Here is a 12,334-nt window from a genome sequence, read left to right as displayed (position 1 = left end):
ACCCAATGAAATGTAAAAGAACCCCTTGAATCTGCATCCATTTACTAAATGAAGACTTAAATATCTTCCTACAAAAATATTTAAAAAAAACAAAAAAAAAACTGACCAATTTTTGGCTTCTTTTGGTTTTCTTGACAAAACACACAAACAACTCAAATCGTGGCGTGGTGTTCAGGCTGCAGGTCTCACAGCAGGTGTGGATTAAAACAACCTGTTAACATGAAACAAGCCTCACACAACCTGCCAGCGTTAGCAAGTCGGGGAGTTTCAGGAATTAAGAGTGAAAATTATGAAAGTAGACAAAGCTGCCTAAAGAGCATCCAGACGAGGCGTGGAGGAGAATCATCCAAGTACAGACTTCACAGAACATTGTTGGAAATTATCAGTGTACACACACACACACACACACACACACACACGTCTGTGCAGTAAGGTATGGATTTGGCAGAAGTATTACGCACGCATGTTTAATTCATAACTGTTTTCCTTCTTACTGATCAGAAACATGAAAGAGAGAGTTTGCCCGGAGAAAAAACAAAAATGGCCGAACTCGTCAATACCCCGGACAATCCTCGCTGCCTGTTCAGCAGGTGCACAAAGCAAAGAGAGGAGACAGGGACGCCAAACTTTATAAGCACGGTTCATTTTAACGGTGGTCCATGCAATATTGTTTCCTCGGTTTCAGACGCATTGTTTTATTCTTTATTATGTTGGGTTTGCGATATGTTCCGCCTCGAGGAGGAAACACAGCCAATGAAAATCTTTTCGATTCTGTGCGTGTGAACGAGGAGAAGAGGAGATATGAAGCAGATCAAGATAGTGATGTTGGATTGGTAACGTTTTGAGAGAATACTACTACAATGCTTGTTTTTTGTTGGCAAGATATTGATTTCTAAAAGACCTAAAAACCATTATTCAACACTTAGACACAGCTGCACACAAGCAAACACTTTATGGTGTTTAAAGCTGAAGCACTGAATCTCCTCTTCCTCTCTTTGAACAAAAGTGAAGCCAAAGTATTGCAGCTGTTTGATCATGAGGCTCCAGCTCTTTGCCTGTTACTAGGTTGACTGAAAGATAGTTTGAGACAGCGTTCCAAATATGGCAACCGCCATCAGCGTCAAGAGGCTGCTTCAGAAACCAATGGGTGACGTCACTGAGACGACGTCCATTTATATACCATCTATGGGAAGAAACTGTACTTGAGGCTTTGGTCCTGATGGTTCCTAGCCTCTTGCTGAGGAGGGGGCAGGGTGTGTGTCCGGTTGCAGAGTGGTTGGCCACAATTTCACCTGCACAGGGTCTCAGGGTCCTGGAGGTGCACAGGTCTTGGAGAGGTGTTACATTACAGCCAATCAATCTATCTGCAGAGCGACTACCTTTGACGGAGGAGGTGAGGATGGACTCACAGATGGTGATGTAAAAGTGCACCACCTTTGGCATCTTTGGCAGGTTGAATTTCTTCAGTTGTTACAGGAAGTACACCTTTATGCTTAGCTTTCTTGGTGAAGGAGCTGATGTTAAGCTCCCACTTAAGGTCCTTGGTCATGATGGTCTCCAGGAAGCAGAGACAGTAGAGTCACAGAGGGTGATGGAGGCCGAGGCAGAAACAATTATTTCGATTAGACAACTAGACTTGTCTTCAGAGCATTTATATGTAGGTTGTTTCAAGTCTCAAGCTGAATTTCAAATTAAGAGTCAAGTCGGTCTGAATCATTACAAGTAAAATCAGAGTCAGTATCTAAAGCACTTCATGTCTTTAGTTTCAGAAAAGTCTAAGTAAAGTTTTGTGCTCTTTGTGCTGAGTCGAAGCCCAGTCCAAACCTTCTAGTACTCCTTGTGTCTTTTAAATTGACTTCACCGTTTAACAGCTGATGTTGCGTCCATTTATGTCTGAATCAAATCTACTGTATGTCTCACTTTTAAAGTCAACAGATTCTTTCCAAAAATTCAAGGCCAGCACTACGAGGAACGAGAAGTAAAACGATGCTTAAAAACCTATTAAGCGATCGAGTCCTCATCCTCGTGATCGCGGTCGTTTTGCTGAGGCAACTCTTTGAGCAATGTTGCCCAACATCCCTCCTCCCGAGCGAGGGCGGGGAAAAAAAAGAAGTTCTCGTACATTTCACCAGACTGTTGATCTCCATCCTATCTGATCACTCGCTTCCATCACAGACTATTAGTGCGGCTGAGCCAATGTGCGAACTTCTCGGTTGATTCATCTCATCGCTGGCCTGCAACTCCAGCGAGCATGTGTGTGTGTGTGTGTGTGTGTGTGTGTGTGTGTGTGTGTGTGTGTGTGTGGTGGTTATAGTGAAGTCATTAAAAGTTAATCAGAGATGCACCATTGCAGCAGAGTGGGGAAGAATTGCCTCTGTCAGTGGCTCCAGGCACAGGAAATTATACCAGAGAGGGAAAGAGAAAGAAGAAGTGATAGAGAGAGAGAGAGAGAGAGAGAGAGAGAGAGAGAGAGAGAGAGAGAGAGAGAGAGTAAGGCGGTGATAGAGACAGACAAACACAAGAAGCAGACAGGCTGAAAGAGAGAGAGAGAGATTCTCATACTAATGAACCATCACTTCCTTGTCTCAACCGATGCCCTCTGAATCCCAACATCTGTCCCACCAAACCAAACCTCATTATGGCACCCCTCAGCTAACCCCACCCCACACACACACACACACACACACACACACACACACACACACACACACGCGAAAATGCACTCACATCCGCGGTCACATCCCGTTGAAAACACAGGCTGATGGTGGGAAAGTCTGCCCCACTGTAGTTGTCACATCAGATCTACAGCACGACGGCCGAGGGCATATGCATGTGGTGTGTGTGTGTGTGTGTGTGTGTGTGTGTGTGTGTGTGTGTGTGTGTGTGTGTGTGTGTGTGTGTGGGTGGTGGTGGTGGTGGGGGGGGGGGGGGGGATCTAGGTCTGGGGCTGTGCCTGAGGGCCTCGCCTGCGCTACAAAAGACTCCACTCAACTCCGGTTAGTCCCCCTCACTAGCATATCAGCACTGACGGACTGCACACATACACACTCCAAGTACACACACCGCACTTAAGCTAAAGTCGCTCTGATTAACACTTTCCCCCCCCACACACACACACACACACACACACACACACACACACACACACACACACACATACAGCTGATAAACAGCTCCGCGTGCTAGCTTTTGGACAGATAGCGGCGGCTATCCGCTAACATAAGAGATAATAGTGAGAAATCGTTGCGTTAGCTCAACTTTGTATGTGTCAATGTGTTCAGTGTCGCTCGGCGCTCGAGAACACATGGGGGAAACCGTTGATTGATGAATGTGTGTGAATGTTTTTATCGGTGTGTGTGTGTGTGTGTATGTGTGCTATCACTCTCTTGCTGGGGGTGACAGGTTGGTTGGGGACTAATGCAGCGCGACGGAACTGAATGTGGCCTCGAGCAAAGCAGCTGCCTGCAGCCAGTCCTCATCTGAGCTGTCAGATACACACACACACACACACACACACACACACACACACACACACACACACACACTAACATAGAACCATTCCATTGGAGAGAGAGTTTAGGATCCACACACACACACACTTATAAACACACTCATGAGCATTATAACCCCCGTCGCCCCTGCTTTTCTGCTTGTGTGGCTTCCAGACAATAATGGCTCTGCCTGGTTGAGGTGGTGGACATGACATGCTGGGCTCGCCGGGTCTGACTCGACACTCTTCTGCTTGTTTTTCTGGGGGAACCACACAAGTCTGTTTTTCACTCATTATGAGCTCACGCTAAAAGAACAAGATTGTGTTCTCTTAGGAGTTTAATTTTAAAAAAGCTGTACCGTATGCGATGGGATAATTAAATTCTCTTATGAATGTTGTAAATATAACTCACTAATCAATAACTTCTTCTGTTTTCTTCTTGTTGGTGCTGATAATAAGTCAAATAATTACTTGACACATGAACTGTGGACAGTCAAAACCCAATTTGTGTACGATATGTTACTTTACATTACAACATATGTTATGATGAACTTTTATTTTTCATGCTATGATCTGATTTTCTGTGTATGGATGAATAAACAAAGCTCTCTTCTTCTGTTGTTGTTGTTGTTCTGTTTGTCTGTTCTTCTGTTCTTCCTGCATCTCCCTCTATCCCATCTTCCGATCCCGGCACAGTTTCTGCAGACGGCTGTTCATCTTGAGTCTGGTTCTGCTCGAGGTTTCTGTCTCTTAAAAGGACGGTTTTCCTTGCCATTGTAACTTTGCTAAATGTTATTCAGCGCTCGTGATGGATTAAAGTTGGATCTTTGTAGATAATAACATAACGCAATGAGTAAGTTATTTAACCTGCTCTTTTGTAAAATGTCTTGAGGTAACATTGTTTGTGAATTTGATACGATGCGATACGTTACCATCCAATGCGATGTTATGTGTTGTTTTGAGAAATTTCAACGCTGACTTATCACGTACTAAACCTTTAAATGAAGCACTTCTGTTCTGGTTCTGTTGTCAATCATATACTTATTCAAGATTCAAGATTTGTATTTGTCACATGCTCATACAGATGTGCAGTGAAATGTAAAGGCTGTTCTGCAAGGCCATGCAATAAACACTCAAATTACTAATACACATATATACAGTAATATAGAAATATAATGTCAAATTAAAAAAGAAATATTTGAATATACAAAATATAGAATAATGTAAACAGTGTAAAGTGTCAGTGTGTATTGTATTGTTCATTGTAACCTGATTTTTTCCCTTCACATACATATATACATCCAATTTCAGGGTTCTCAGGGGGCAAACTGAGGCAAAACATTTGGACGAAAAAAAGTGTGGAACAAAATACATTTTTATAGCAGAATGATTTAAAAAAAATATGTTTGCATCTTTTCAGACTCAGTTCATGAAGCTGCATGAGAGTCTGGTCCCACAAGTGGAGAGACTCAGAGAACACTGTGAATATCGGAGTACTGTTATAGTTAAGACTTTTAACCTTAAATGGAAACATAAAAACATGCCAGAGTATAATAATGCTGATTTAACTGAATGTGATAACTTAATATGAGGTAATGACACAATATCATGCAGTATTCATTTACCTTTCTACACTTCCAGAAGGTGCTATACTCCTGCAGGAAGACTCAAATATATACTTACCCCGTCTGCCCTCAATGTATAAACGACGTAACACAAGCTTTGATTTTCCATATAACTGAAACATTAACTGCACAATAGAGCAAATTAAGAACAAGTCTTTAATATGTGACTTTATATAGAATTATGTCGTCTTATTATTGTTTGTTTTTATTCATTCAGAAGGAAATTATCTTGAAAAAAGTGACTTGCAGACCACGGCTTTGTTGAACAGTAGGCCTCTCATGTGTTTCTTGCAGCCTGATGTTTTAACATCCACAGACTGCTTCCTCCTTAGCGTTGTTAAAGTGGGATTTATGCCATATGATTCTAGGCAACAAAAAGAAAAATCCATAATGAAATCAACATTTTGTTGGTCACAGTGGCCGCCGGTACTTTCTCCTCTCTCAGCTTATAGGCTCTCTTAGCTTCAGGGCGACGTATATTTAGCCCCAGTGGGACTCCTCTGATTAGACTAATCTCTCTAGAAATCCACCGCTCTCTCTCTCTGCTGGCTGCACAAAGTTGGCAGCCGTCGAAATTGTATAACAAAGGAGGGTTCCCTTAGATGTTAACCAGGAAGTAAGTGGCTTTGTTCTGTGTTTTTTACATCTAGATTGCTTCTAGCTAACTTCAACTTGCAGGCAAAGGGAAACATTTTTTTTCATTTCTTGTTGTTCCGTTTCACCAAAATTGCACTTAGACACATTTTCAGCAGCTTTATTTTTCACTCATCTTTGGTATAGTTGGACACCGAGTAAAAGTTGTATTTACGATGTGAAAAACACAGCAGCATCTCAACAAAACAAAACCATCCAGTCCACCTTTATTTGACTCAAACTGCCCTCACACTTCTTGTAAAAGATGCTGTCATAGTTTTAACACTTTATCTTGTTATCTCGGTCTTTCATTGTGTGTAATCCGGGGGGCAAATCTTCCACTTTATTGGGGGCTGACGTTCAACTACCCCCATGTTTACATCAGAGCCGAGGTGGTTGCCATGGAGACGGAGTGCCCCTCTTAACTGGTGCACTCAGGAATAATGCATTGTTGAACATTGCCTGAGGCTACTACGCACACACACACACACACACACCCGTACACACACTAATCCTTAACATCTGCTATAGCGTATGTGTATATGTGCGTATGTGTGTGTATTAGTGAGTGAGTGAGTGCGTGTGGCTGTTTGTGCACGTGAATAAAATGCACATCAGTGCTTCACCCGGCAAAATTCATTGATAATCAGAGTTAAGGTGGACTCCATTAGGTTCATTGGTATTTGCCTACAGCAGTATGTACATATACTGTACTCTATCTGTGTGTGTGTGTGTGTGTGTGATGGTCAAAGTCAGGCAGGGGGTGAGTGAAGACTGACATATGTGGGTCTTTTTCCACACTACTGCTGCTCCCTCTAGTGGCTTGTGACCCTCACTGCTCACACACACACACACGCGCACACACACACGCGCACACACACACACGCGCACACACACACACACACACACACACACACACACACACACACACACCACACACACACTTGCACACAGGGAAAAAGGTGATAAGAATAAGAAGGACTGATAATTTGTGAACATTGTTTAAGTCGTCTCAAAGTCAGAGAAGTAATAACACTTTTTTTTAGATTCAACCACGGGACAAAACAAATAGACCCTCCTGCACGAGGAGAAGATCTAGCCCTCTCGCTGCCTGGCAGTTTGGAGAAGATCTCAATATGGGGGCTCATTCAGGAGTCCAGACGGATCCTGTTGGGAATCAGGTACTCGTCCTGAGGCGTTGTAGCTGCGATAATTACCCTGCTCTGGAAATAAGTTCATAAGGGACTCGCAGCCCTGGCTACAGAGAGCACCCACAGAACGGGCACGGCTCCGAGGACAGAACCGACACCATTAGTAACTTTGCTTCTGACGAGACAAAGTTCATCTCCACTGAGTGCTAGCCGGAGCGTGGAATGAGACAAATTTAAGCCGTGAAAAAAGCAGTCGGAGAAAAGCGAAATGTTTTAAAAGTATAATTGGGGCCTTTTGAGTCATAAAAGTCTGCAGAAGAAATTAGAATCCAGAGCAATAACAAATCCTTGCATGCACAACAAAAGCAGTTTAAAAGTGGTAATTGCTGCCTACGATGTGCAAAAACACCAGATATTTTATGCATGCATGCTACATTTTAGGTGATGCTTTTTCTTGTTTTGCAGCCTCTCAGAATCAACAAAACTATTTTCTTTTGTGTGTTATTTCTGATTTGATAACATTAGGGTTGCTCCTTTCATGGCAATGAACCTTGTTTAAATTTGAATGTGAATTTGAATTTTAGAGGATAAATGAGGGAGGGTGTTGGGGGGGGGAGAAAGTGGAGAGAGAGCAATAAAGAGAGAGAGAGAGAGAGAGAGAGGTTGTCAGTTGCCTGTCTGTGTTTAATGGAGGTCCCTGGTGTCGCCCTCAGGCTCCTTCACTTCACAATTAATGGAGGATCTCTCTGGGGAAAGGCATGCTTCTCAATAACACCTACCTACACACACACACACACACACACACACACACACACTCACACACTCACACACACCTAGCAGTAAACTCTGGAGTAGCTGAACTCTGCACCAGAGCAAACCTCGACGTGAGCCCCATTTCAGAGTTGCTGCTGTGGGTCCAGAGCAGCTCCTGGCTGCTGGTGTTTCTATTAATCCCTGAGTTTGGTCTGTTTGCACCAGGAAAAACCAGCCGCAAAACTGAGCTTCACGTACAGGGTGGGGGGTGGAGCGGGAGAAGTGGTGGAGAAACATTGCATCGAGATGAGAGGAGGTAAAGAAGGCCTGGAAGGAAGCAGCGAATTGCTTTTTCCTCAGAACTCAGGGTTGATTATATCTCCGCTCTGATCTGTCCGCTTTGGTTTTCCTCCCAGATCTGCAGCGAGAGCAGCTCCCGGTGTGGCTACATGTGTGTGTATGTGTGTGTGATTATGTGTTTGAACCATTCAAAACACTTTCATATGATAGTGTAATAACAAGACAGATGCTGTTGCAGGGTTAGTGGGCTACATTTTCTACCAGAAATGTTTTTGAACTCAACCTCCGACTATTAAGGATGGTGGGTTTAAAGAAACTAAAGGCTGATATGAACTTTGAGTAAACTGGAAAATATATTAACGCCCACAGATGTCATCGCTGTCACCTCGGTTCATTAGAGCGAGTTTGATTTCTCGACTCTGAAAACAACCCCCTAGGACGTCAGATCTCTTCAAGTCTTCACCTCTGTTAGCTGAGAAACAAATATTGCCTAATGGGTAAAATCTTTAGATAAAGCAAATCACAATAACTGACTTTGGGTGTGCCAAATTTGAAGATGATCTGTTTTCAATCACATCAACATATAACCAACCTGTCAAAGATTCACAGTGAGAGTGACATAAATGAAGTTTATACTAAATAAGGTTTTCCTTTTTAGCTTCAGATCTTCTCCAAAGCCAGACAGATACTAGAATTAATCGGCCAACATATCTCTGATAGTAAACACAAAAAATATAACGATATTACAACTGATTGAACTGAAATGTCTTCTTACTTATCCACTTCAATCCAGGCCTATATGCCCATGCTAACATATGTGATAAGCTAACATCAGCTGATATATCGGCCCGACCAAAACAAAGCTATTCTCACACTTACTCCTGAAGATTTCTACAAAATTTCAGACAACCTGCCCATGAAAAACTGACTGTTCTCATAGCGGACGAGCAACAGAGTCCGACACTTACGATGACAGTTTTTGTCTTTGTATCAATGATGTGTAATTGGGTCAAATACACAAACAAAAGAGTAGAGAAGAACGTACTAGCGGGACGAAAACAAGATGGAGCAGTTTGATTAGGTGCAGGGAGATCGCACCAGGATATCAACGTCACCACCCCCATCTCACTCGCTCACAGGGAATTTCCTGAATATTTCCGGATGTGTTCACACATGCACTCAGCCCGACTTCTTGAGCATTGTTATGATGAGGCTTTCAGAATAAAAACTCCAGTCACGGCAAAAAAATCAGGTATTTTGTGTTCGCCAATCACCAGTGATGAGCAAGTTACTGTAGATTCCCTAGATGGACTTTTATCATACATTTAGATACTGAAAAACAACTCATGTAAATGTCACCTCTTTATTTTTCTGACAGCATACCAAAGGTAAATTGTCTGGGTGATAGTCAAAAACCATATAAAACATTAGTAAGAAAATGTGCACAGTTCCAATAGTAACAGTAACATTTACTGGATAGTCTAAAATGTATATTAGAGGAGGGAGGTAAGGATTACAGTAGAACTAGATTTACAAATCAGAAGCTGTGTCATAAATACTAATTCATTCAATAAGAGCATGTTTAGGTTTCTCATAAGGATCATAGTGTGGCAAAACAAGATAAGGATTCAATTAGAAAGAGAATCAATAAACATAAATTCAACTTGAGTTAAAGATTCATCGTGTAAAGAGGGACTTCAATTTAGACATTTTTCTAGAATCAGTTAAAAAACACAAAGGACGAGGTGCAATTTGTAACATTAAAGTAAGATATCGTTCTTTATATTCAAGATGTATGTTTGAATCAGAATCAAGTTAAGCATGAGATGCCTTTTGATGCCCTGAGATGCCACTTCCTGCCTCGTCTCCCCGCTCAGCATGATGGTTGAAAAACGCCGTCCTCTGATTGGTTGAGCTGCGGCAGTTCACCTGGACGCCGTTGCTTTTTTTTTTTTTTTTCTTTAACGTTTGCATATTCATCAGATGGCTCATGAATATTGATGAGCTGGCTGCGGGCGCAGTGGGTGCCCAGTGGCTGCAGGGCATTGTGGGAAATTAGCACCATCACTAATTGTGATCCACCGCCCCTCGAGCGTGTCAATCAAAATCAGGAAGGATGATACTTTTGGGGGCACCTGTAGCTCCGAATATGTATGCATGAAGTGATGGAGGAGAGATCGAGGGAGAAAGGATGAGTGAATGTGTGTGTGTGTGTGTGTACATCCAGGGCCACAAGACCACTCCGTTGCCATAGTAACCTCTACCATCAGAGCATATGAGGCTAAGGCCCCGAGATGTCGGAGAGAGTGATGGAGTGAGAGAGAGAGAGAGAAATGAAAAGAGCTACAGATGTGAGAAAAATATCCAATCTATTTATCTATCGTCATATATCTATGAATCAATCCATCTATTCCTCTATTGATCAAGTATGTAAACCTGAAACAAAGACTGACTGTGTGGTTACGGTGAGTGATGTCTACGTATCTACCTACATATCTCTATATCTATCTCTCCATGTATCACTTTTAATTATCTATCTACGCACCAAATGGTCTTTCTAGGTAACTCTCCACCTATCTTCTTATCTATTCTTAAATCTATCTACATATCTATGTCACAGATATCTGTGTCTATTTAGGCCTGAGTATCTATCTGTAAATGTGTAATTATTTTCATATCTACGTATGCATTTATCTTTGAATCTAGGAGGACGGCGGCCGTTTTAATTGTTACTACTTTGACGAAACTGAGACAAAAAATGTGGCAAGCGTGTAACAAAAGCGACTGCAGACAAATGCTTACACATTAGCTTGCTGATATTATCCTAGCACTAATGCCTCACAAGCTGTCTCTACACTGTTTTTATCACCTGGGTACTTTACCACACCGTGCATTATTGTCCAATAATCATTCACCACTCAGCTAGTTAGTGCTAGCTTGTGTCTGTTTAGCTAGCGCTTTGCTTGGCTGCTAACAAAAGACAAAGAGTAATCGAAATATTTAAAATACGTGTTCAGCTCATTCACCTTTTTTTTCACAATATTTCTTGTTTGTGCAGCAGTGGAGGTTAAATAAGAATGATTAGTGCTACAAACATTAAAAAGCTACGTTGTCTACTGTTTTGAACTTCCCGTCTGTCTCCTTCATCTAAGGTCAGAGCACTGTGAAGATATTGCGCTATTAGTCAAAGGCACATATTGACATGTTCCTTTTACTAATAGCGAGCCATCCATTAAGTTAGACTCTGCACATTCACAGATTACAGTGATTCCAATAAAATGGATTGGCATTGTTGTTAAATATGAGTTTTTGAATGCTGATAATCTCGCCTTTAGCCATTTCCTCTACTTGTTAAGAGGAGTATAGTTGAGTTTTTAAGATGCACAACTTGAGTCATACCTAACTGACTGAGTGCCACGAATAAGAAAAAGTCAATGTTTTTTTTTTTTTTTAGAAACAGACAGAAATATTGATAGTTTTTGGTCTGGTCGTGTACATTCATCATTATTATATATTACACTCAACATCTTTTAAGAAAACCTTTTATTGTTAACTCTACTTTGACCTCTCTCGCGACGAGTTTTGAATGCAAGCATTGATGCAAAGAAAGCATTCTGAATTAAAAATAGGAACCATCCATTCTGCCTTGTTGTCTAAACGAGTCGATCGATGCTCCTGCGTACAGCCTTAAAGACAAATGCACAGGAGGTCATGAGCCGGGCAGGATGCAGCTTTTACTCTATGGATAATAATAGACACGTTACAATAAACAATGCACTTAAACATGCATGTGATAATCCTGTATGAATTAAAAAGCTACGAGTAAGGAGATGCATGCCATCATATATTTATAGCTTAAGTTCATCGTTATCCATCTCCATCAGCCTGAGTTATATGTTGCATGTGAGGACTTTTTACTCCTGAACACAAAGGCAAAAACATAGTTGCGTTTGTGTGCTTTAAAATCTGAACACAAAAGATACACAGAAGCACAAACGCTAAAAAAAAAAAACACAACGTGACATGTGCTAAAGAAGTGCTAAAATAACCCGCCATCTTACATTTTTACCACTTGATGTGACGCTTTTCGACACATCGGCTTGTCTGTGTGTGTGTGTGTGTGTGTGTTCAGGGAAAAAAAAAACATTCTGTGTTATTTCACCACCTCTCACTGTATCTTTTTTATTTGAGTGGAAGTTTCCAGAACTGTGTCTTGATGAATTGCATGGCCCCGTGTTGGAAGTGCAAGATACGAGATCGTATTGCAGGTGAGTGAAGTCATTAATATTCCTCTGTATCAATATCACTGGTGGAATGGTGTGTGTGGAAAAAGTGTGTGTGTGTGTGTGTTATAGTGAATGTGTGTGTGTGTGTTTCAGATT

Source organism: Labrus bergylta, chromosome 15, assembly GCF_963930695.1.
Source record: "Labrus bergylta chromosome 15, fLabBer1.1, whole genome shotgun sequence".
In the NCBI taxonomy this organism is placed as follows: Eukaryota; Metazoa; Chordata; class Actinopteri; order Labriformes; family Labridae; genus Labrus; species Labrus bergylta.
The sequence above is the reverse complement of the archived record's forward strand: the minus strand, read 5'-3'. Positions refer to the sequence as shown.